The sequence below is a fragment of the Ovis aries genome, chromosome 22 (genome assembly GCF_016772045.2).
Source record: "Ovis aries strain OAR_USU_Benz2616 breed Rambouillet chromosome 22, ARS-UI_Ramb_v3.0, whole genome shotgun sequence".
In the NCBI taxonomy this organism is placed as follows: Eukaryota; Metazoa; Chordata; class Mammalia; order Artiodactyla; family Bovidae; genus Ovis; species Ovis aries.
Window position 1 is genome coordinate 44,205,166 of NC_056075.1, and position 25,294 is coordinate 44,230,459.

Below are 25,294 nucleotides of genomic sequence, written 5' to 3' on the forward strand. Positions count from 1 at the left end.
TTTTCTCCTCCGGGGAAGGAGGAGGAAAACGGAGAGAAAAGGAAAGGGAAAGAAGCGGCGCGGCCGCGTCTCGCGGTGGCCGCCGGCTGCGCAGGAGCGAGGCGGGAGGCGAGGTGAGGGTCGCCGCTCGCTCACTCCTCGCTCCCTTTTTTTTTTTTTTTTTTTTTTTGGGCAAAGGCGGGGTCTCTCTTTGCAAACCAATGACACAACCCCACATGGGCCGGCCTCGCCCCCTACAGATACTCCTCACTACAAATCGGCTCTCTCGGGGGATTAGTGGCTCCGCGAAAGTGCACACGGGCACGGCAGGCGGGCGAGGGGGCCGGGCGCGGCGGGCACTCCCCGGCCTGGCCCCGCCCGGGAGGCCCTGGAGACGCGCTGGGGCCTCGGGGCAGGGGCCGGGCGGGGTTCGGGGAGGGGGGGTCCGGCCCTCCAGCCGCCCTCCTTCCTCCTCCGCCCCTTCCACGTGGGGCCCCGGGCGGCCGGCCACGTGGGGGGACTCGAGTGCGCGCGGGCCTTGGCGCGGCGCCCCAGGGTGGCCCTGGCTCCCAGGCCCGCGACGCCGACCTGCCCCCTTCCCGGCCCCGCGGCTCCAACTTCCTCCCGGGCCCCTCCGCCGGCCGCTTCTGCCTTCTCAGGCCCGCGGGGTCAGGCGCGGGCCGGCCACAGGGGGCACTTGCGCTCCCCAAATCTGGATCCTGGAGACGCTTGCCCGCGCCTGGCCCGAGGGGCGGCGGATGGCTGTGGGTGCGCGCGGAGGGAGCCCGATGTGCTGGAACTCGCAGCGGTTGTGTTCCCTACGAGAAGCAAAACATTTTTTACACATTAAAAAAAAAAAAAAATGTTCCTTCCTGTTGCCTGGATCTCGCCGGGGCTATTTTTAAAGCCTTGCCTTTAGGTGGGAGCTCCGGGCCCCGCGGGACGGAGGCGCTGTGCTGCTGGGTCCCCCCCCCTCACCCCGCCTCAGAGTCGGGGACCTGGGCTCGCGCGCCGTCCCGAGGCCGCGAGGTTGGTGTCTGGACACCAAACCTGGGATCCAGGCCGAGAGCCGGCTGCATCTACATCCCACGCCCGTGGCCCGCGGCGTTGGAGCGCGGTTTGCTGGAGGGACTCCGCGATGCGGGCTGGGAGGGCTCTTTTCCCTGCGACTCAGAAGCCCACCGACTCTCATCTCTCGCCCCCAAGATCGGCCGCGCGTCCTCCGAGGGCCCCCGGTGTGGGCTGAACGGAGCCCTTCGTCTCCATCTGTTTAAAAACCATATTGAGATGTTACGAAGTGGATTGAGATGTTGAGCTGGAAAGGCGTGGAGAGGGGTGTGAGGCCCGGCCTCTGCAGGCCGCCGGGGCAGCGGTTCCCGGAGCCGAGTCGCCGGGTTTGGCTTCCCGCGTACCCGGGAGCGCACCACGCCCTAAGAATCGGAGGCAACTTCAGCCGGGGCCTGGGGGTCAGAGAAAGGGCCCCCGAACCGCGGGGTCCTGTTCTGCTTCCCCAAGAGGCCTCTCGGTCTATTAACATTTTTAAAACCCCTACTCAGGCCCGCAGCGTGTGCTAAAGTGCGCCCAGGTTGGCAGGCGCGACCGGCCTTGTGGGGGTCCTGACTCCCGATGGTTGCTTTATCATCCAACAAAAGGTTTTCGAACCCTACTGAAGACCTCCTAGAAGGGGCGGCAGGGCGGGACGAGGCTTTTCACACCCTCTAGATCACAAAATTCTGTTACTAGGTCCCAAGCTCGTTTTCTGCCTGACCCTATTAAGCCCCGGAGGGCCAGCTGGAATGGCTCCGGTTCCGCTGAAAAACTGCCAGAGCCGCACTCTTAACGGTTCCCGTCTTCTGACCACCCCGCACCCCCAGAAACATCTTCGAGGCGCTCCTCTCCCGAGCAGTTTTGCCTCAAGGTCATGGCGCCCAAGATAGTTCTAGATTAAACCGGGACCCCACCCACCCTAGACTACTGGACTACTGTTATCTGCTTTTCTGCCTTTTAGGCATAAACTATAATAACCAGAAAGATTTTCTGCTTGCTTATTTCACTGATGATGTTTTGGTTCTGAGTGGCCCTCTTTTCACCCAGAAAGCGCAGAAAGTCAGCTGCTTTTTTTAGATCGCTTGTTCAACTTGTATGTCTACATGAATTTGACCTAAACTTAGAAAATACTGTGTTCATTGTTTTAAGAATGTTTAAAAAAGAAAAAGGTATCCTCAGAACCAAAACTTATTTCTCATTTCAACTTGATAACCTGTATTTTGAAATAGAGTCCATTTGCCCCCAACACAAATTATTTGCCCCCAATAATTTGAGTTATTTCAAATTCCAATTATAAAAAATATTTATCTGTTTGGCGGTGCCAGATCTTAGTTGTGGCCTGCAGGGTCTTTTCTCTTTAGTTGTGGCATGTGGGATCTTCCTATCCCCGGGACTGAACCCCTGTCCCCTGCACAGGCAGGCAGATTCTTAACCACTGGACCACCAGGAAAGTCCCTCAAACTCCAGTTTTTAAAAAGATGTTCCAGACAGCAACAGGAATGTTTAAATGGGCAAAGAGTTGAATAGACATTTCTCAAAGGAAGATATATACAAATGACTAACAAGGAGATTTCCCTAAGGAAAATGTGAATCAATATCACAGAAAGATATCAAATCATATTCATCAAGATGGCTATTATAAAAAAAAACAATATCAAATGTTGGTAATGATGTCAGAAATTAGAAATTAAATATAAATTGGTGCAGCCACTGTGGAAAACAGTTTGGTAGTTCCTCAAAAAGTACTGTAAAATCTACTGGATGATCAACAATTCCAATTCTAGGTATATACGCAGAATAGTGGAAAGCAGGGTCTCAAGCAAGTATTTGTATGCCAATGTTGGTAACAGTAGCCAAAAGGTGGAAATAACCCGAATATCTGTCAAAGGATGAATAGATGAAAAATGTGGTCCATACACACAATAGAATATTATTCAGCCTGTAAAAAGGAGAGAATTCCAACACAAGCTAAACACAGACCAGCCTTGAGGACATTATGCCAAGTGAGACAAACCAGAGACAAGAGGATAAATATTATGATTCCACTGATATGAGGTGTCTGGAATAAGCAAAATCATGGAGACAAATGGAAACAGATGACCAAGGGCAGGGAAGAGCAGAGAGAGGGGTGTTATTGTTTAATGGGCACAGAGTTTCTGTTTGGAATGATGAAAAAGTTCTGGAAATGGATGATGGTGACAGATTCTACAACAATTGTGAATATGCCTATTGCCGCACAACTGTACACCTCAAAATGGTAAATTTTCTGCACGTTCTACTGCAATATAAATGTTGTAAAGTAGCTTTTGTTTTACAAACCTTAGTTTATACTTGCAATTATGTATAAAGGTATTTTTTCAATAAGAAAAAAGTCAAGATGAAAATGTTTTAAAATATAATTCAGTTAATTTTCTGAATACATGCTTTGACTAAGTTTGATCTATGCCAGTTACCTTTACAGTGTATAGTACTGAGATGCTCATTGTCTAGTACTCTCTGTGCTCTCTTCCCATCTAATCCTATTTAACTGCTCAGGTTTAATTTCTGGTGTCCCAACATGGATTTTGAAAGACACATAAAAGAGTCACAAAAATAATTATAACAGCAACAAATGTTGGTCCTTGACTCGCTAGGATGCCTGGCACTGGGTTAAGCCCTTGACATGCATCTTTAATCCTCATATCAACCCCTGAAGAGACATGCTAGTATTATTCCCATTTCACAGTTGAGAGCATATGAGAGTCAAATACTTCATGTGACTTCCCCAAGGTCACACTGCTGGTGACTGAGGAGCTGGGGTTAGACCCCTGTCTGTCTGATTTTGTTCATATACACATATCTTCATTATTAGCATGGATTCAAAAAAGGCAAAGTTAGTGACTTTAAAAACATATTTTTAGCTTCCTATATGACAGGTTTTTCTTTCTTCATTTTTTAGTAATAAACCTTCAATCTAATCTTTAAAGGAAGAAAAAAATAAGGAATGTCCCAAAATAAATGTACTGTCAGACACTGGTTAAAAAATAAAAAGACAAAGATAGGTATGGTATGGTGGATTTTAAGACTCCTGAGGATCAATTTCAGAACAACAAACAAAAGCTGTAATAGTGAAAGTAAAAAATAAATTATTACTGAGAATCATAATTCCACATATTACTTTCATATTAAGGAAGAAGTAATATAAATAGTTCAGAAATATTGCATCTAACACTTTTTTTTTTTGCCTTGCAAAAGATCCATAATCACTTTTTCCTGATGATCTGAGTTAAATAGAAAAATCCATTCACCCAGAATATTTCATTTGTTCAGGTAATCTAATGGTGAAGAAACGGCCTGCCAATGCAGGAGACCTAAGAGGTGCTGGTTTGATCCCTAGGTAGGTAAGATCCCCTGGAGGAGGGCATGGCAATCCACTCCAATATTCTTGCCTGGAAGATCTCATGGACAGGAGGCTTGTGGGTTACATTCTATAGTTTCGCTAGGAGCCAGACATTACTGAAGCGATGTGGCAGCAGCGATCTTGTAAATCAAGCTTCTGAAGTGGGAGGAGTTGGAAATGTACACACTGCCCAGCGGTGTGCTGTAGAAGAGGCTTTCTCTTTATTCTGGGGACTCAGTTTACTGGCCCGGGGAGCCTCCATTCCTGGTGGATGTTGCCAATAACAGGCAACTTTGTGCCTTCTGGTTTGATTCTGTTTCTTCTGGGCTATCAGGTCTCCTTTGGTACTTAAAGTCCTTAGCAGAGTGACTTCTCCCCTTGTTCAAGAAGTCTCCCTCCTTCTTTCTGGGTACTGGAATTTGGGACTCAAATCAGGGGTGTTTTCCAACTCTGAGGCTCTGGGGAAAGGGCTTCTCTCTCCAGTTGAGGGGTCTGGCCCAGAATGAGTCCCAGTGCTGCAGCATATGGGCCGGTGGATAGTTCTCAGCACACACAGAGCAGGGGCATTTCTCCTATGGACTTGGCCATCCCCTGCTGACCAGGCCTGGCACAGCTGACCCTTGGAGATACTGCCTTTTCTCCAGAGCACACACCACCCACCCCAGCCCCTCCCACAGGGCTGCCTTCCACCGTGGATAAACTGTGTGTGTCAGTCACTCAGTTGTGTCAGAGTCTTTGCGACCCCATGGACTGTGCCCGACCCAGGGATCAAACTCACATCTCTTGTTGCTTATGTTTCCTACATTGGCAGGCAGGTTCTCCACCATTTGCGCCACCTGGGAAGCCTCGAATACATACCTACACATGGAAGAAAGCGAAAGTGGAAGTTGCTCTGTCGTGCCCGACTCTCTGCGACCCCGTGGACTGTAGCCCGCCAGGCTCCTCTGTCCATGGGATTTTCTAAGCAAGAATACTGGAGTGGATAGCCATTCCCTTCTCCAGGGGATCTTCCCAACCCAGGGATTGAACCCAAGTCTCTCCTGCATTGCAGGCAGATTCTTTACCGTCTGAGCCACCAGAGAAGCCGGTACATACACATACATGGTTATAAATAAACAAACAAATGGCATCTTTCATGAAGATCTAATGGTTTGCTTTTAACAGATAATTGAACAGTGTAAACCCACTGCTATGTTTAAAATGGATAGCCGACAAGCACCTACTGTGTGGCGCCTGGGGCTCTGCTCAGTGTTCCATAGTGACCGGGATGGAAGCAGAGTTTGGGGGAGAATGGGTGCATGTGTATGTATGTCTCTGTGTGTATCGCTGAGTCCTTCACTTGTTCACCTGAAACTGTCACATTCTTAATCGGCTAAATCCACTCCAGTGTTTTTGCCTGGAGAATCCCAGGGACGGGGGAGACTGGTGGGCTGCCGTCTATGGGGTCGCACAGAGTCGGACATGACTGAAGCGACTTAGCAGCAGCAGCAGCATACCCCCAGCACAAAAGGAAAAGTTTAAAAAAGAAATTAAAAACTGTAAACAATCATGATTCTTTGTTGCCTTGGGCTCAAACGAAGCTAAAGTCAAATGTGAATGCCCAAGGTTGCCAGCCACTCTACTTGCCACGTTCCAGGAATTAACTTTTTCCTTCCTCCTTGAAAAGTGATCTTGAACTTGCTATGAGAGAGGGCTGGTTTGTGTTGTTTGAAAAGGCGTATGAAATCTTTCCATACAATTTTATGTCTGGATAGCAAAATACCCAGTGTTTGATAGTACATGTTGTGGAAAATAAAGCTCAGTAAAATCTCCTTGCTGGGCGCTGATGTGCTAGCGATACAGGATCGCTTCCTGGATTTGGAAAAACTAGTCTGAGACACTGTTGGAAAAAGTTTCCAGTTCACATGTTGACTTTTTGATTTACTGTAGGGTTGCTTATATGTTCTTATTATAGCCAACTAAAATATTTTTTTAGAAGTTGGTTGGAAAATATTAATAAATACCGCAAAAGCCCCAGCCATATCAACATCCCTGAGTCAGGGCAAGGGACTTTTCCTTTGGAGAAAATTGTAAGAATTGCTCTTAATAGCAGCTATCACATTTTGTAACATGAAATTACATGATGGTTTGACTGGTTTTGTAGGGCCTGGACTGAAGGAGGTACTTACTAGGTTAAGTATTCCTTGGATGGATGAATGAATCATTCAGGGAGTATATTTCAAGAGATCTGAGCTCTATGAAAATCATATATGCAAACTGACAAACAGAATCAAGTCATTTTTAATTGAACCTAGTATTAGGGAGGTAGGATTGCAGGTTATCCTGAAAGCTTTTTTTAAAATCTTCATTCTGTTATATTATTTTTAAGTTAAAAAAGTGAAAGGGCAAAAGAAAATGATATATGCAACAAACAGTTCAGAAAAAAAATAATAAGTATATAAAGCTTATGTGCCAAATGTTAAAAACTGGTGAATCAGAGTAATGGATATATGGGAGGACTAACCACTTTCTCTGTTCATTTAAGAATTATTTCAAAATAAAAAGTTTTTTAAAAAGTAGTGGAAAAAAATGGAATCCATAGCCTCAGTGTGAAATGTTGAATTTGAAAGGCACTGTTTTCTCCTGTTTGGCAGTCTTTAAACAGGAAGGCATAATTCCTTCCCCTCTTTGTGCCTCCCTGAGAGCAGCTTTGATGTCTCTGGACCCTCAGGCCTGTAAAAGGCCTCCGGGACCGGCCACTGGTGAGGGCGGGAGCTTTCGCCTGGCCCTGCCTTCATCAAAGACTTCTAACTGAGGGCCTTATTTCTTCTCTCCCTATCTCTCTCCTGTTTCATTTCTAGGAACCAACGGTTGTAGAAAAAAGATAGTGGCCCTAGATAATAGTGGGTTCTTTTATTGTGACTGTTTTGTGCAATAAAGTGGACTAGTTGCGTGCACTTGAGTATTTCAAGGGTCTGTGTGGTGAGAGTTGCTGGGAGTTGGACTTGACTGTATTGTCACTCAGCTATCTGTGTTGTTGAGGGTTCAGCCCACTTCAGAACCACATTATCTGAAGCTCTCAGTTGCTGTCCTGAATGGAGGTAGAAATTTTGCCGGGCTGTTTTCCGTGGAGTAGCTGTGTTCCTGGTGGCTATGATACAACCACGATGTGCTTTGTAATTAATTCAGATCAGTGAGTACATTTTGCCTTTGCAGATGCTGTGGCCCTTTGCAAACACGTGTTAAAACTCCTATGCTCACAGTCTATGAAGTGAGGGGTACAGATCGAAGTGGATAAAGCTCTCAGTTTCAGGATTTAATTGGCATTTGGGTTTAAGCCCATCACTTTTATTTTTTAATTAAACACACACACATACACACAAACACTGCCTGGATCCTTTGAAAAACAGTGAGTCCAGTCCTAGGAAAACAAAAACAAGCCTGCTGATTGTGGAAGTGAGTGAATCTGTACTGTGACATATGGAGCAAATAAACAAACATATTGAGGTGCTACTGCTCAACAAACATTGAAGGGAGGTCTCCTCTGTGCCTGGCCTGGCTGGACCCTTGGTATAAGATTAACTTGAGCTGGTTGCTGCCTCCCAGGAAAGAGGACCCCGTGCAAACTGCACTGGCACAGGTATTAGCTGTTTCAGTCCTCACCATAGTTTGAGGGAGGGTGTAAACCCCAAGGCAGGCTGTCTGTGAAAAATGAAGGAGGATTTGGTGCAAGACCGGCTTCATGGGCTGCAACCCATGTAGTCACACAGGCTCATGTTCAGGAGGGCCCTGAGCTTGCTTTAATGCTCTGCAGTTGCTGTTTTGAAATTCTGAATAATTTGAACAAGGACCTTGTATCTTCATTTTACCCTGAACCCCACAGATTAGTAGCTGGTCCTATTTCAGTCTCTTGCCTGAAGGTCCCTCAGTCAGCAAGTGGCAGATCTAGAATGCAGGGCCGTTTGTCTAACCTCCAGGTATACCATACTTCATTTGCTTTGGGAAACTGATTGAAATACGTGATAAAACATGTCCAATCCCTGTGCAGTGGGAAAGCTTAGAATTCTCTATTAGTGTCCCTTACAGTCAAACAGAGTTAACATCAGTCTCAAAAGTCCCTTGGCCTCTTAAGAGGGCACCTTATCACACACCCTGCTTGAGACGCTACACTTGAAATGTTAATTAAAAAAAAAATTATTTACTTATTTGCACTCTTAGTTGCAGTATATGGGATCTAGTTTCTTGACCAGGGATCGAACCTGGGCCCCTTGCAGATTCTTAACCACTGAATCACCAGGGAAGTCCCAGAATGTTAATTTTAAAGTTAGATTTTCTGTGACATGAAGATCTCCAGACATGTCAGAAACCATGACTAACACCAGAGTCATACAGGCCGCTGATGTGACTCAGCCCACAGTCCACAGCTGCTGGAATGGCCAAGGGGGTGGCCAGCCCCCTGGAATTGCTGCACGCAGGGAAAGGAACACCATCGTCAACGGGTGTGTTATTCAGCTCCAAGCAGAATTGGGTTTGGGGTCTAAAACTTGTCATGCAACCTGCAGTTCCAAGACCTGCAAAAGGTCCTAAACTGGAACTGACGTCAGTGAGCCCCTCCTCCTTGGGGAACTCTGTACTTAAAAAACAAACAAACAAACAAACAAGGTGCATCCCTGAAAAATCCACAAATAAAGCCCATCTTCATGAGGTCAGCTGACCAGGGGAGCCCAGGCTTGCCAATTCCCACCATTCACGGCGCACTCACTGGTCCCAGGATAGCATCATTTATCTCATATTAGCAAGGGCGGCTCTTGCGTTTCAGATGAGGATGCTGAGGCTGCAAGCTTGGATCACTTGTCAAAGCCACTCGGGAGTCCAGGATGAAACTGCACTTCTGGGCTTCTCTGGGGGTGGCGTGAATAAGAATCTGCCTGCCAATACAGGGAACACAGGTTCAGTCACCGGTCCAGGAAGATCCCACATGCCGTGGAGTAACTAAGCCCATGAGCCGCAACTACTGAACCTTTGGGTTGCAACTACTGGGCCCGCATCCCACAACTACGGAAGCCTGTGCACTACAGCCCGTGCCCTGCTGCGGGAGAGTAGCTCCTGCTCTCTGCAGCTGGAGAAAAGCCTGCACAGCAGCAAAGACCCAGCCGAAAGAAAGAGCGAGCGAGCCTCAGGTCCGAGGACTTCCAGGCTCTCCTTGGCTCTGCTGTCTGCCTGCACACTGCTCCCCAGGATGTGGACAGGTAAGTGCCCCTGGTCCCGGGCCAGCGCATCTCTGGAGACCTGCCCTCATGTTTAATTTGTGCTGGGAAGAAACGAAGCAGTGATCTGCTAGTTTTTCTTCCCAGCCTCAACTTTTCAAGATTGCTCAAATCTGTACAGAAGTTGATTTAAGAGTACAGTGAATACCCACAGACTCACCACTTGTTACGTTACAACGATTTGTTCACATTTTGTCACATTTGCTTTCGGTTTTTTTTTTTTCCCTATCCTTGTTGTTAGTCACTCAGTCGTGTCCAACCCTTTGTGACCGCATGGACTGCAGCACGCCAGGCTTCGCTGTCCATCACCAACTCCCGGAGCTTGCTCAAACTCAGGTTCATTGAGTCGGTGATGCCATCCGACCATCTCCTCCTCTGTCGTCCCCTTCTCCTCCCACCTTCACTCTTTACCAGCATCAGGGTCTTTTCCAATGAGGCCGCTCTTTGAATCAGGTGGCCAAAGTATTGGAGTTTCAGCTTCAGCTTCAGTCCTTCCAATGAATAGTCAGGACTGATCTTCTTTAGGATTGACTGGTTTGATCTCCTTGCAGTCCAAGGGACTCCCAAGTCTTCTCCAGCGCCACAGCTCAAAAGCATCAATGTCTTGGCATTAAGCCTTCTTTATGGTCCAGCTGTCACATACGTATATGACTACTGGAAAAACCATAGTTTTGACTATATGGACCTTTTCTATCAGAGATACTTTTTTTTTTTTCTTGAGTCATCTGAGAGTCAATTGCAGATATCCTGACGTTTTCTCCCTAAATACTTCAGCATGTGTCTCCTAATAAGAAAGATCTTCTACTATAGAACCCTAATATCTTATCACATGTGTGAAAAGGAACAAGTCCTCTTACTATCAAGGCTGCCAATTCAGCCCACTGGGGTCACCCTGCAGACTATCAGGAACAAGCTAAATAACAAAAGTGAGAGCAAGGTTTCAGAAATTTTTATAATAATTTTTCTAAAAATATTTATCTGTTTTGTTGCACTGGAATTTAGCTATGGCAAGAGGGCTCTTTAGTTGCAGCACGTGGGATCTAGTTCCCTGACCAGGGATCTAACCTGATCCCCTGCATTGGGAGCATGGAGTCTAAGCCACTGGACCACCAGGGAAATCCCACTTTCAAAGTAATTTGACAGGGTAATTGTAGACCTCATAAGTTTAATAATAAAACACCGGGGCCTGCATTTTTGTATATTTTATTTTCAAGAAATTCACTTTTATTATACTTTATAAAAGCATCTGCTGCTGCTAAGTTGCGTCAGTCACGTCTGACTCTGTGCAACCCCATAGACTGCAGCCCACCAGGCTCTCCTGTCCCTGGGATTCCCCAGGCAAGAACACTGGAGTGGGTTGCCATTTCCTTCTCCAATGCATGAAAGTGAAAAGTGAAAGTGAAGTCGCTCAGTTGTGTCTGACTCTTCTCGACCCCATGGACTGCAGCCTACCAGGCTCCTCAGTCCATGGGATTTTCCAGGCAAGAGTACTGGAGTGGGGTGCCATCGCCTTCTGCGGAAAAGCATCTGAGACACACCAAAAAAATAAAAACAAAAACTGTTCTTCACTGCAGAGAGTTTGAGAAGCTCTGCTTAATTCCCAGATGGTTTTCAAATTTCCCCAACTTTTCAAAACATCTTTTACTAGATTTTCTTGAGAGGGATGGAGGACCCAGCTGCAGTGCACAGATTCCATCCGGTGGTTATGAGCTCTACCGGCCCTTCTGAGAAGAGACTAGGCCTTCCTCCTGCTCTTCTTTGGAACTTGAGTGTGAGCTTCCTTAGAGACAGCAACTTCAGTATTTAGGGGGTCTGCTGCTTTCTGAGGCCCCTGCAAATTACTGTTCATAAAACTATAATCATGGAAGCCCAATGACCTGATAAATCATTTTCAAATTTCCCATGAATGTCTCTGTGATGACAGGAAAAAAATGATGTGGTATCTGTGGCATTCTGGCAGAGTTACGCAGGGTAAGGCAGAAAAGCTGTGTTTGTGTTCAGTATCAGCTCTTTGTGATGTGCTGATGTTAGAGATGGTCATCGGGTAAACAACCACAACAACATGTGGTGCTCAGGCTTTGGCCAAACTCCTTTGCACGTGAACCGAAAGTTGTCAGGTTTGGGCTCAAGGTTGTCAGCGAGGAGGTGCTCAGACCAAGTGTGGGCTTAGGGACTCCCAGCCGAGAAGGGATGTGTATGTGTCTAAATTCATGTCCACTAAAGAGAAATATTCAATGTGACTGATGTAAGACAGGATGCAAATAAATAACCACTTGCTGCATGTGTGAAGCATTCAGTATGGCACCCGGGACATAGTAACTTATCGCAAATGCTGGTGGGCTCTCCACCACTGGCCAGCATCATGGCTGCAAAATGAGCAGTTACACAGCCCATGGGCTTAGAAGGGGTCTGTGTTGGGTTTTAATGCTCTGTGGCTGCCCTCAGAAAATGCTTTAATAATTTTTAACAAGGCGACCTGCATTTGCATTTTGCACCGGGTCCTGCAAATTATGTAGCCAGTCTCATCCCTCAAATCTATTGACCTGCCTCTGATTTCATAGCAAGATGGGCTGGATGGCTGAGTGCAAGCTCAGGCTCCCCCGACACTGACAGACACACCACACACACACACACACACACACACACACACACACACACACACACGCACACACACACGAACAGCACAACTTTCCGTGTTCTGCCCTGAGCCTTCTCTAACACCAGCGGGTTGCCTTCGCCTGCACTGAGCTTCAGCTCAGAAGGTAGGGGAAATGAAGTGTGTGTGGAGAGGGATTCCTACAAGCGATGGTCATTATTGGGAATGGGAGCGGTGGGTCAATGCTCTGGGCGCCAGCTCCCTGGACACGCACTTCTGACGTGCGTTCTGCATCCTTCTTGGAGTTCCCAGGATGCGTGAGCCCCTGCTGCTTTAGTTCCGCTCCCAAGACCCTTACTCCTGCCTCCTGGGACCACCTCCCAAGTAAAGCTCTCGCATCCAAGACCTTGTCTGAGATCCTGCTTCTGGGAAAACTCACGCTGAGACAGTCTCACTAGGAGGTGTTCTATAACCATCGTTATATGAATAAGTGAGTGCTTAGCTCACTAAGATTATTGACAGGAGTCAATGAGATAAACTGTGGAAACCTCTGGTTCAGAGCCTGGCACACAGTAAGAGATCACTAAGTGGTATATTTGTGTGTGTGTGCAAACTCAGTCATGTCTGACTCTTTGTGACCCCATGGACTATAGCCTGCTAGGCTCTTCAGTCCACGGAATCCTCCAGGCAGGAATACTGGAGTGGGTAGCTATTCCCTTCTCGATGGGATCATCCCAACCCGGGATCGAACCTGCATCTCTTGTGTCTTTTGCCCTGGCAGGCGGATCCTTTCCCGCTAGCACAGCCTGGGAAGCCCTCTGTCGGTATAACTTCCTTTCTTACCTGTCCGGAGCTTCCTGTTCAGCAGAAATTGACAGGAAATGTATGAGCAAGAGTGACAGGGACGGGCCACAGACTGGGCGGCTTACAGCATCAGGAAAATGTCCCGTTCTGGAGGCCAGAGGTCTGAATCAAGGTGTTGGCAGGGCTGTGCTGTTTCTGAAGCTTTTAGGGGAGAACCCTTCCTTGCCTCTCCAGTTTCTGGTGGTTGCTGGCGCTGTGGCTTGGAGACTCATCACTGCCCTCTCTGCCTCAGTCTTCCTGTGTGTCTATATTGGCACCTCTGTTTTCTCTTCTCATAAGGATACCAGTCGTGGGGGCAGAGCTGTGTTCAGTCACTTAAGTTGTGTCCAACTCTTTGCGACCCCATGGACTGTAGCCACCAGGTTCCTCTGTCCTTAGGATTCTCCAGGCAAGAATACTGGAGTGGGTTGCCATGCCCTCATCCAGGGGATCTTCCCAACCCAGGGATGGAACCCAGGTCTCCCACATTGCAGGTGGATTCTGTATCATCTTAGCCACCAGGGAAGCCCAAGAATACTGGAGTGGGTAGCCTATCCATTCTCCAGGGGATCTTCCCAACCCAGGAATTGAACCAGGGTTTCCTGCATTGTTGGAGAAGGAAATGGAAACCCACTCCAGTATTCTTGTCTGGAGAATCCCATGGACAGAGGAGCCTGGCGGGCTACATTCCATGGGATCGCAAGAGTTGGATATGACTTGGCAACTAAACCACAACCACCACCACCCCCTGCATTGCAGGCAGATTCTTTACCGGCAGAGCTACCAGGGAAGCCTGTCATGGGGTCAGAGCCCACCCTAATCCAATATGACCTTATCTGACCTTAGTTACATCTGCAAAGACATCTACATTTCCAAGCAAGGTCACATTCATAGGTGCCAGGGTTGAGGACTTGACGAATCATTTGATATAGCGATACCCACTATCGCTATAGTGGGTAGACTGGAATTCCAGAGGGAGACTGGAATTTTATTTAAAATAAGTGCATAACATTTGGGCCTAGGGGCTTTTCTTTTTTTTTTTCCTTGGATCAGCTGGCAGAGGCCAGCCAGAGGATAATTTGTAGCTCTGGGATCAGTTCAGGCGTCCCCTTGAATGGTATTTTCACTTTTATGTCGTTACGAGGAAGCCAGACTTCCTGGGTGGATTACAGCCGTGTTTTGACATGGCTCTTTGGAAGTGGGCTGAGAATTTAACCTCTGATACAGGTTGTAATCCCAACTGGGCTTTTCCCACATAGCTGTTTATAAATAGCCTCAGATGTTAATAATTAATACATGTAAAATATTTATTAAGCACTTAATTTATGCCAAGCTCCCGTGCCAGGCACTAGAAAGACAAGGACGATTTGGGAACAGACCCTGCCCTCGAAGAATGTGGGGGGTGGGCAGGCGATGGTTATAAAAACTCACAAATTCGTGCCAGGAGCATTTGCTGAAAGTTTACTGCGTGTAAAGCATGACCTGGCTTCTGATATTTTTGCTCTCTTTGGTCCATATGGGCTGCCAGGGACAGTTTTGAGGCAAAGTACAAACACAAGAGCCACTGCTGAGAATAACTGTGGTGTGAGGAGACTGGAAGTTGGGTTCTGGTCTTGACTGTCTTTTCTGATCAGGTGACTTTGGATTGATCATGCCCCTCTCAGGGCCTTCTTCTCCTCTTCTGTGAAAATGAGCAAATGAAATGAGATGGTGGTGCAGGGCTTGTCAAATCTTACGTCACCATTTTAGTCAAGAGTCAACCTGGGGACTTCCCTGGTGGTCCAGAGGCTAAGACTTCAAGTTCCCATTGCAGGGGGCCTGGATTCGATTCCTGGTCAGGGAACTAGATCCTACATGCCACAACTAAAGAAATCTCCCATGCCACAATGGAGATTGAAGATCCTGCATGCCAAAACTAAGACCTGGCAAAGCCAAATAAATATTTTTAAAAATGACCAGCTCCCAAAAGATGATGCTGTTAAAGTGCTGCACTCAGTATGTCAGCAAATGCGGAAAACTCAGCAGGGCCACAGAACTGGAAAAGGTTGATTTCATTCCAATCTCAAAGAAAGGCAATGTTGAAGAATGCTCAGACTACTGCACAATTACACTTATTTCACATGCTAGCAAAGTGATGCTCAAAATTCTCCTAGCTAGGCTTCAGCAGTATGTGAACCGAGAACTTCCAGATGTTCAAGTTGGATTTAGAAAAGGCAGAGGAACCAGAGATCAAATTGCCAACATTTGTTGGATCATAGAAAAAGCAAGAGAGTTCCAGAAAACCAACTACTTCTGCTTTTTTGACTACGCTGAAGCATTTGACTATGTGCATCACAGCAAACTGGAAAATTCTTAAAGAGATGGGAATACCAGACCATCTGACCTGCCTCCCAAGAAATCTGTATGCAGATCAAGAAGCAACAACTAGAAAAGGCCAGGGGACAATGGGCTGGTTCCAAATAGGGAAAGGAGTACATCAAGGCTGTATATTGTCACCCTGCTTATTTAATTATATTCAGAGTACATGGTGCAAAACATTGGGCTGGATGAAGCGCAAGCTGGAATCAAGATTGCCAGGAGAAACATCAAAAACCTCAGATACGCAGATGACACCACCCTTATGGCAGAAAGTGAAGAGGAACTAAAGAGTCTCTTGATGTAAGTAAAACAGGAGAGTGAAAAAGTTGGCTTAAAGCTCAACATTCAGAAAACAAAGATCATGGTATCCGGTCCCATCACTTCATGGCAAATAGATGGGGAAACAATGGAAACAGTGACATACTTTATTTTTTGGGGCTCCCAAATCACTGCAGATGGTGACTGCAGCCATATAACCAAAAGATACTTGCTCCTTAGAAGGAAAGCTCTGACCAACCTAAACAGCATATTAAAAAGCAGAGATATTACTTTGTCGACAAAGGTCTGTCTAGTCAAAGCTATGGTTTTTCCAGTAGTCATGTATGGATATGAGAGCTGGACCATAAAAAAAGCTGAGTGCTGAAGAATTGATGCTTTTGAACTGTAGTGTTGGAGAAGACTCTTCAGAGTCCTTTGGGCAACAAGGAGATCCAACCAGTCCATCCTAAAGGAAATCAGTCCTGAATATTCATTGCAAGGACTGATGTTGAAGCTGAAACTCCAATACTTTGGCCACCTGATGTGAAGAACTGACTCCTTGGAAAAGAACCTGATGCTGGGAAAGACTGAAGGCGGGAGAAGGGGACGACAGAAGATGAGATGGTTGGATGGCATCACCGACTCAATGGGCATAAGTTTGAGTAAGCTCTGGGAGATGGTGGTGGATAGGGAAGCCTGGCGTGCTGCAGTCCATGGGGTCGCAGAGTCAGACATGACTGAGCAGCTGAACAACAACAACAAAAAATGAGTCAATCGGGACATTTATTAAGAACTTACAGTGTGCCAGGGCAGTACCAAACCCTTGCCACGTAATATTTCATTTATTTTCACAACAACCTCATGTAGTGTGGATTTTAATTATTCCCATTTTAGAGGCTAAGAAACCAAGGCGTGGGGTGATTGAATCCACGGGTCATAGAGGAGTGACTGTTAGAACAGGGGTTTTCACTCGGGTGGTCTGACCCCAGTGCCGAGCCCTTATCCGATGCCCTGGACAGCCTTCTAGTGCAGCGTGGCAGTCTGTGATTTTCTGGTGTCGGAAGTCTTTTCAAGGGAGCAGTACCCCACCAGCTGAGTGCAGGGAGGGAAGTCTTTATGAATCTTGAGCCAGTGCAGAAGAACAGCAGTATTTTTGCCACTTTCCTGCATCATCACTGCAAGTCAGTCAACCCAAAGCGTGCACAGAGTCCACCCTGTCTTCCCCTCGAGCTTGTTTTTGCCTGCGGGACACCCCACGTCTCCTTTTCTGGTAGGTTTCCTTTCTGTGCTAGTTGCGTGCTCACTCACACCCCAAGTCTGAACTAACTCTTGTAACTAGGGCGTCTCTTATAGGGCAGCTTTTAAATTCTCTCATCAGTTTTAGCTTCATTTCATTTATGTATTCTTCTTTAAAGAGTTTTTGGATGTGGGCCATTTTTAAACTCTTCGTTGAATTAATTTGTTACAAAACTGCTTCTGTTTTACATTTTGGTTGTTTGGCAGTGAGGCACATGGGATCTTAGTTCCCAGATCAGGGATCAAACCTGCACCCCCTGTGTTGGAAGGCGAAGTCTTAACCACTGGACCACCAGGGAATTCCTCTCATTTACGTATTCTTATTTTCCTTTTATTCTGGTGTCCAGATGGTTCCCATTCGCCTTCCAGAGCCACTCTGCATCCTTTCCCACCTGCGGCCTGCCGTAGAGGCTGACCTGGGGACACCAACCTTTGCTCACCCACTGACTTCCTGTTGGGTTTGGCTAATGAGGAGCCACCGTCAACCAGAGAAGAAAGGAGAGGGAAGACAGCACATTTGTTCCCTAGTCTCCTCTCTCCGCCTTCCTCCTACCATCCTCACCTGGTTGCCTTGGACAGACTGCTTTTTCACCAAAGGTCACGCTCCAGGAGCCCTTTTAAATATTTCTTGAGATATAGTGCACATACCATAAATGTCACCATCTTTAAAAATGTACCGTTTCAGTGGCTTATAGTGTGTTCATAAGGTTGTGCAATGACCACTTCTATTTAATTCCATCATTTTCATCACCCCAAAAAGAAACCTGGAATCCATTAGGAGTCGTTCTTTTTTCCTCCCCTCTCTCAACCCTAGGCAGCCACTAATCTATTTGTTTTGTTTGGATTTGCCTATTCTGGACATTTCCTATAAATGAAGCCGTGTAATAAGTGGCCTTTTTGGTCTGGCTTCTTTCATTTGGCGTAATGTTTCCAAGGTTCCTCCTAGAGTAGCGTGCATCGGTATGTCACTTCTTTCAACGTTCCCTGTGACACGCACCATATCTCTCTTTCCGTGTTGTAGTGCCTTCTTCCTTTCCCAGCCCTTTGGACCTAGAGCTGATAACAGCTCAGCTTCTGCTAGCCCCAGGTTGCTGCGCTAGTTGGTGGGGTTTCGTATACCCACGCTGTACAAAGTTAACCCTGCTCAGAACGTCCCTGGTGGTTCCGTAGTTAAGAATCCAGCTGCCAGTGCAGGGGACAGGTTCAATCCCTGGACCAGGAAGACTCCACTTGCTGCAGGGCAACTAACCTGTGCACCGCAACAGCCCGAGTGCCTCGGGTCTCTGCTCTGCAACAAGAGACGCCACTGCAGTGAGAGGCTTGCACACTGCAATGAAGAGTAGCCCCTGCTTGCCGAAACTAGAGAAAGCCTGCGTGTAGCAATGGAGACCCAGAACCACCAAAAATTAAATTTAAAAAATCAACCTGCCTTACACGGTTCCATCTGGAGTGTGCTTTTGTCTTCTGGTGGGACTTGACATCCAGTGTCCTGGTGCAGTGTTGGGTGATTTTCCATAGCATGACTCTCATTCTTCTTCGTGATGACTTGAGACAGAAATAAATATCTAATGGGTTTGCCGATAACATGGAAATTGGTGGTTGGCGTTTCCTTACAGCCCTTGCCTGGTACCAAGTCCCTGAGTGATTCTAAGAACACTTGGGGGTCTTACGTCCTCCAACCGTGGCACTTCTGGAAATACACACCAGGGGAAGCCTGGCGCTTCGCAGCATTCTGGAAGCGGCTGCACTCACTCGGCTCAAGTGACGATGGACAGAACTCCTAGTGAATGGCCAGACTGAAGAGTAGCTGTAACTTCTAAGTTCACATGAAGATACACTTGGGAAATGTGCAAAACTCTAATTTTCAAAAGCGGGTTCTTTGGGAGGAACTTTAGTAGTCGACAGAGAGCCATTTTCTTTTTCTTCTTGTCACCACTGGTGGCTGGGAACAGATTGTCCAGCCTCTGCTACTCATGAGGATTCTCTAAAGAGTTTTCAATAAATTTCATTTATTAACAAGGAACTGCTCTACTTAAACAACAAAAAAAAGAATACCATTTGCAAATAACCTCCTATTACTTAAGGCTTTGATTTTCTTTACTGTATTATGGAGGAGTTGGCAGGAGCAGCAGAGTAAGACAATGAGCCCTGGAGTAGACGACCAAGAATAACAAGGCGAGATTTGCTTAAGCTTGTCACTCAAACCCGAGGGCTTCTTTTTGGAGCAATCTTTCGTGTGAATGCTCCAAATGCCCCCAATCCAAGGGCCATTTAAATCTTAATGATAAGACTCAGGAGCAATGCAACTGTTTAGAACAGGAAAATGATTCTGAAAGCCCAGCAAAACAAAGACTCGAATCCCAGTGTTCCTGGTAGCAGAAAATTGAGGTTAGCCTTGCCCAGCTCAAGGAAATTCTATCTTCAAAGATAGTGTTTACTTGTTACCATCACAAGGCAAATGTGAATGGCTTTCTTAACATTTCATCTACATCTTTTGGAGAATGTTTAAAACCTGAGGGGCATAGAACTTTGCCTAGAAGCAAGGAGGACTGCTCTTACGTACATTTCTGGTGGGAGTTTCAACTGGCCCCACTTTCTGGAGGAAGTTTTGGTGCTATGTATTAAAAGTCTCAAAAAATGGCTAACTAGCATATGAAAAGATGTTCAACATCTGAACGTTAGAACAATGCAAACCAAAACCATTGTTCACTGGCAATAGTCTGGTGACAAAAGACGCCCATTTGGATGGCTTTTTTTTTTTTCCTACTTCTCTCTTAATTCGTCCCACCCTCTCCTTCCCCTACTGTTTCCACAAGTTTGTTTTATATTTGTGTCTCTGTTTCTGCCTTGCAAATAGTTTCATTAATACCATTTTTCTAGATTCTGTATAAATGCATTAATATACAATATTTGTTTTCCTCTCTCTGACTTACTCTGTATGACAGGCTCTAGGTTCATCCACATCGCTAGAACTGACTCAATTTTGTTCCTGTTTACGGCTGAGGAATATTCTATTGCATGTATGTACAACTTCTTTATCTGATGCTGATGGGCATTTAGGTTGCTTTTATGACCCAGCTATTGTAAATGGTGCTGCAGTGAGCATTGGGGTACACGGATCTTTTTGAATTATGGTTTTCTCAGAGTGTGTGCAGAAAGTAGGATTAGATGGCCACAATTGAAAGAACCAAAAACGAGTATTGGTGAGGATGTCCAGGAGACTGGAACCTTTGTGCTTTGTTTTGTTGGTGAGAATGTAAGATAATGCAGCCACTATGGAACGAAGTATGAAGGGTCCTCAAAAAATTTAAAAATTATGATCCCACAATTCTGCTTCTGGGTATTTAACACAAAAGAATTGACAGCAGGACCTTGAAGAGATATGTACACCCATGATCATAGTAGTATTGTTGACAGTAGCCAAGAGGTGGAAACAGCCCCATTGTCCACTGATGGATGATTGATGATTGCGTAAACAAAATGTGATGCATGGAATATTATCCAGCCTTAAAAAGGAAGGAGGTTTTGGTACATGCTGCAACATGCATGATCCTTGAGGACACTGTGCTCTGTGAGATAAACTAGTCGTGAAAGGGCAAACACTGCATGCTTCCACTGACGTGAGGTCTCTAAAGTAGACAAAACCATGAAACACTAAGTCGAAAGAGGGCTGGGGGAAGGGGAAAGAGGAAATAATGTTTGATGGGCACGGAGTTTTCAGTTTCACAAGATAAAAATGTTCTAGATATTTGTGGCACAACAATGTGAATATACTTTACTGAACTGGATACAAAAATGTTTTGAGATGGTAGAAAAGGCAGAGGAACCAGAGATCAAATTGCAAACATCCGTTGGATCATAGAAAAAGCAAGAGAATTCCAGAAAAACATCTACTTCTGCTTTATTGATTACGCCAAAGCTTTTGACTGTGTAGATCACAACAAACTGGAAAATTCTTCAAGAGATGGAACTACTAGAGCACCTTACTTGCCTCCTGAGAAATCTGTATGCAGGTCAAGAAGCAACAGTTAGAAGCTGATATGGAACAACAGACTGGTTCCAAATTGGGAAAGGAGTACGTCAAGGTTGTATATTGTCACTCTGCTTATTTAACTTATATGTAGAGTCCATAGGGTTGCAAAGAGTTGGACAGAGCTGAGAGAGCATGCAAATTAAATGGTATGTGTTTGTAAGTACAAGAAGAAGTAAAATAAAAAATTTAAAATTCTCAGAAATATTTCTACCCTTCTCCAAAGAATTCCATTTCTGGAAATGTATCCTGAGAAGCTCCAGGGAGTTTTGCACACAGAGTTTGTCAGCGTGAGATACAACAGTGAAAAAATAGAAACAACCTAATATCCAACAATAGGGGATTGGATAAGCAAAGGATTATGTATCACCCAATAGACTATTCTGTAACCAATAAGAATTTTGTCATAAAGAATAGTTAGTGGCATTGGAAAACGGTCATGACATATTAAGCTAAAAAGGCATGCTAGAATTCAGAACTAAAGTGTGATTCCCAATGTTACAAGAACCAGGCACATATGCATAATGACTGGAAGATATGTATCAAAATGTGAACAGGGGTTATCTTTGGGGCATCAGGATTTCACTGGACTTCTATGTATTCCTGTGTGTTTGTCTCTATTCCCTGAGATGGACGTGAACCATTTTGTAATCAGATATGGCAATTAAAAAAAAAAAGAGAGAGAAAGAGAGAGAGAAAAAAAAGAGTGAATTCCCCGAAGAATTATGTCACATTCTGGAGCCGAGCTTGGAAGGGTGGAGAAGTAGCTTTCATTGTTTATGTACGTTTTATACTTTTTCTTTCTACATTATTTATCTATTTATTTTATTTTTGGTTGCACTGGGTCTTCATCGCTGTGTGAAGGCTTTCTCAAGCTGTGGAGAGCAGGGGCTACTCTACAGTCGGGGTGCGCGGGCCTCTGATCGGGGAGGCTTCTCTTGTGGAGCAGGGGATCTAGGCACGCGGGTTTCAGAAGTTGCAGCTCCTGGGCTCTAGAGCACGGGCTCAGTGGTTGTGGTTGCACGGATTTAGTTGCTTGGCAGCACGTGCAATCTCCCTGGACCAGGATATATTTTTTCTATATAAAAAACGTACACACTAGTTTTACAACTAAAAAAAGAATAGTGAAGACACAACAGAATGGGGTCCACATCCTCTTCTTTTCCAATCCAGACCCTCCAGATGTCTTTTCAGGGTCACGACTTAGGAGAGAGTAAATATAGAAAGCAACTGCCAATGGCGCAGGTTTAGAAAGCCCTGTTCTGTAAGCGCCAGGGAGCGCGATGGTGCCTCCCACGCACAGAGGCGTGGAAGTGAGGTGGGCAGGAATTGGGCGATGGCACCTTCCCAAGGGAGCGGGGGCCAGAGGGAAGGACCTCACCCCATTTCCCTGCCGCCAGTGAACGAAACTGGACGTCTCCGATGGCAGAGCATTCCCAGTGAGAGCAATCTCCTACAGTTGGGTGCGAACTGTCCATTTCCAGGATCTAGATTTTGTTCAGCGGCAAAACACTCAGGGTGACACTTCTGTTTTGTCTAAGGAGGCGTTTGGGGTTTGGAGTGTTGCCCAAATGTTCAGAGAAACCTTTTGTATTTACTCACAACAACTGCATGGGCAGAACACCTAGGAAGCCATTCAGCACCCGGACATGGAGTCACCCCTTGTCCTGCCTGTAAAGGAGGAAACCGCTGCGAGCCTGTGGACCCTGTGGACGCCGCTGCAGGAGTGTCAGGCTCTGGCAACATTTGCTGGGATCATTTTGAGGGAAATGTGAGGCGGGGAGGGGTCTGTTTCGACTTGTCTAGGGAATTAATTCGCTTTTTAAGTTTGCTTCTGTATTTTTCTAAATAGGTCTTCATTCTTAGGGCAAATTTGGTTCCTTTCATTTCGCTTTCCACTTACAATTATGATATAACTATGTTTCTCATGTTAATACCAAGTCTTCAAAAATCCCCAAAATGGTATAAAATATCCCATCTTCTGACTGTGCCATAAATCACTCCTTCGGTTGCCACTGAGATTTTTGGCAATTTTGTTAATATCAATACGACTGCAGCTAATAATTTTGTGCCATTCAGCTTTGTTTGCACTTCAGATTATTTCCTTAGGACTGATTCCAAAAGTGAAACCACTAGGTCAAAGGCATGCTCATGTTCAGAGTTTTTTTTGGTCAAATTTTATTTCATGTTGCTTGTATATTTTTTCTTTTCTTTTTTCAAGATGAAAATGTTTTTTTCCATAATTATAAAAGATATACCCACTCAATGTAAATGATTTAGGTAAAAACAGATATAAAGAAATGAAAATTACCAGGCAAATTCATCACCAATAACTGTTAATGTTCCTTCCAGATCTTTCCTTATGTGCCTGTGTATAAAAAATATGTAATAACTCTACATGTTCATCTTTAATTTATTCTTCCTTAACACAGCATGACGGAGAAGGTGATGGCACCCCACTCCAGTACTCTTGCCTGGAAAATCCCATGGATGGAGGAGCCTGGTGCTGCAGTCCATGGGGTCGCTGCAAGTTGGACACGGCTGAGCGGCTTCCCTTTCACTTTTCACTTTCATCATTGGAGAAGGAAATGGCAACCCACTCCAGTGTTCTTGCCTGGAGAATCCCAGGGATGGGGGAGCCTGGTGGGCTGCCGTCTATGGGGTCGCACAGAGTCGGACATGACTGAAGTGACTTAGCAGCAACATAGCATGAACATCTTTCTAATAATTTAGGCAAGGACTATATAATTTTTTTGGCTGCAGAGTGTGCTGCTGTATGGAGATATACTTCATGAAACTGAGTTTAGACATTTTTTAGGCTTAGACTCCTATTACCAAAACACTTTCCAAATGGCTTATACCAATAATATCCACTCCCGCTGTCAGCACTGGACAATCCGTCTCATGACCAATGAAAACCGTTTACAATGTCCTACTTTGGTTTTTTTTTTTTTTTTAACTGAGCCATTTCTAGCCAGGAGTCGAGCCAAGAGTTCTGATGGATATGTGTGGTGGTTTGGGTTATTTTCTGAGAAAGAATGGAAACGAATCTCTGTGACTTACCTACCACGGCAGCTGCTGGCTTCTGAAGAGTGGGCTGAGACAGTGTTGAAGAAGGGGGCAGCTGAGAGGACCCTGCTGAGTTGCTCAGTCGTGTCTGACTCTTTGCGTCCCCATGGACTATAGCCCACCCGGCTCCTCTGTCCATGGGATTTCACAGGCAAGGATACGGGAGTGGGTTGCCATTTCCTTCTCCAGGGCATCCTCCCGACCCAGGAATCGAACCTGCGTTTCTTACGTCTCCTGAACTGGCAGGTGGATTCTTTACCACTGAGCCACCTTGGAAGCCCTAGCTTTCTGTACATATAATTAGGTGTTTGTAAAACCTCTGGTCATGTCTCTGAATTCAGATGGGAAGTTTATTTACTGTAATGTAAAGTATCTTAGGGGAACACTGTATACAGATATTAGCAATTAACTCAATCTAAGAATCACAGTTTTTGCAGTTAATAGAGCACCACTCCAACACTCTAATTGCGAATTCTGCCCGAAAGGCCAATATGGCAGGAAGCAGGAAGTCTCTTAATGAGGCAGGACTTCCAACAGAGACTAAAAACTGAGATGGTAAGGGTCAGACAGGGAGACCCATGCATCTGAGCTGTGTCACTGAAGCTAGGGCTTTGCCACACACCGTGACAGGGAGGGCCTCCCCGGCTCTGCCCATGAGAACAGCGGGCTCACACCCCCGCAGTGCCCATTCCCTGGGCTGGAGGGGCCTCTGATAACCTGCTCTTGCTGGCCCTTGGGGCCAGGGGTAAGTCGCCCCCCGAACTGCAACCTCTGTGCCTGTAACCCAGGTACACGGGGCTGTCGTGGAAGGGGAGCTCGGGACGAAGTGGGAGCAATGTGGGTGGGGGCTCGGGAGCTCTGGAGGGGTCTTTCCTTGATCCCACTTGAAGGCTGGGGCTGGTCTGTGAACTCTGTTAATCCAACTCCCTTTCTAAGTTGTGTGCACTGAAACACACCTTCTCCTGCAGACAGAGCGCTGTGTGCCTTAGGTTGCTTCTTAATCCTCTCCGTTAAGGTCCTGGAGGCAATGTGGGGGGCTAGAAGCATCAGCAAATCATGGTTTTCTCTTATACGCCTGTGACCTCTCCTTTCTGTATTCTGTTTTGTGGGAAAGCAGATAGCAACTGGGGAGACAAAGTCCTGCAGGCTCTTAGCTGACGGCCAGGGTGCCGAGGGGGTTGGTTGGCTAAACC

General features: G+C 46.0%; 1 long non-coding RNA gene across 1 annotated transcript; it reads left to right on the forward strand.

The window, feature by feature from the left end:
• Positions 1-3,815: 3,815 nt before the first annotated feature.
• Positions 3,816-5,547, forward strand: LOC132658395 (uncharacterized). The gene is made up of 2 exons (XR_009598001.1): positions 3,816-4,402; positions 5,217-5,547. It is a non-coding gene; the product is annotated as an uncharacterized LOC132658395 (long non-coding RNA).
• Positions 5,548-25,294: the final 19,747 nt, after the last annotated feature.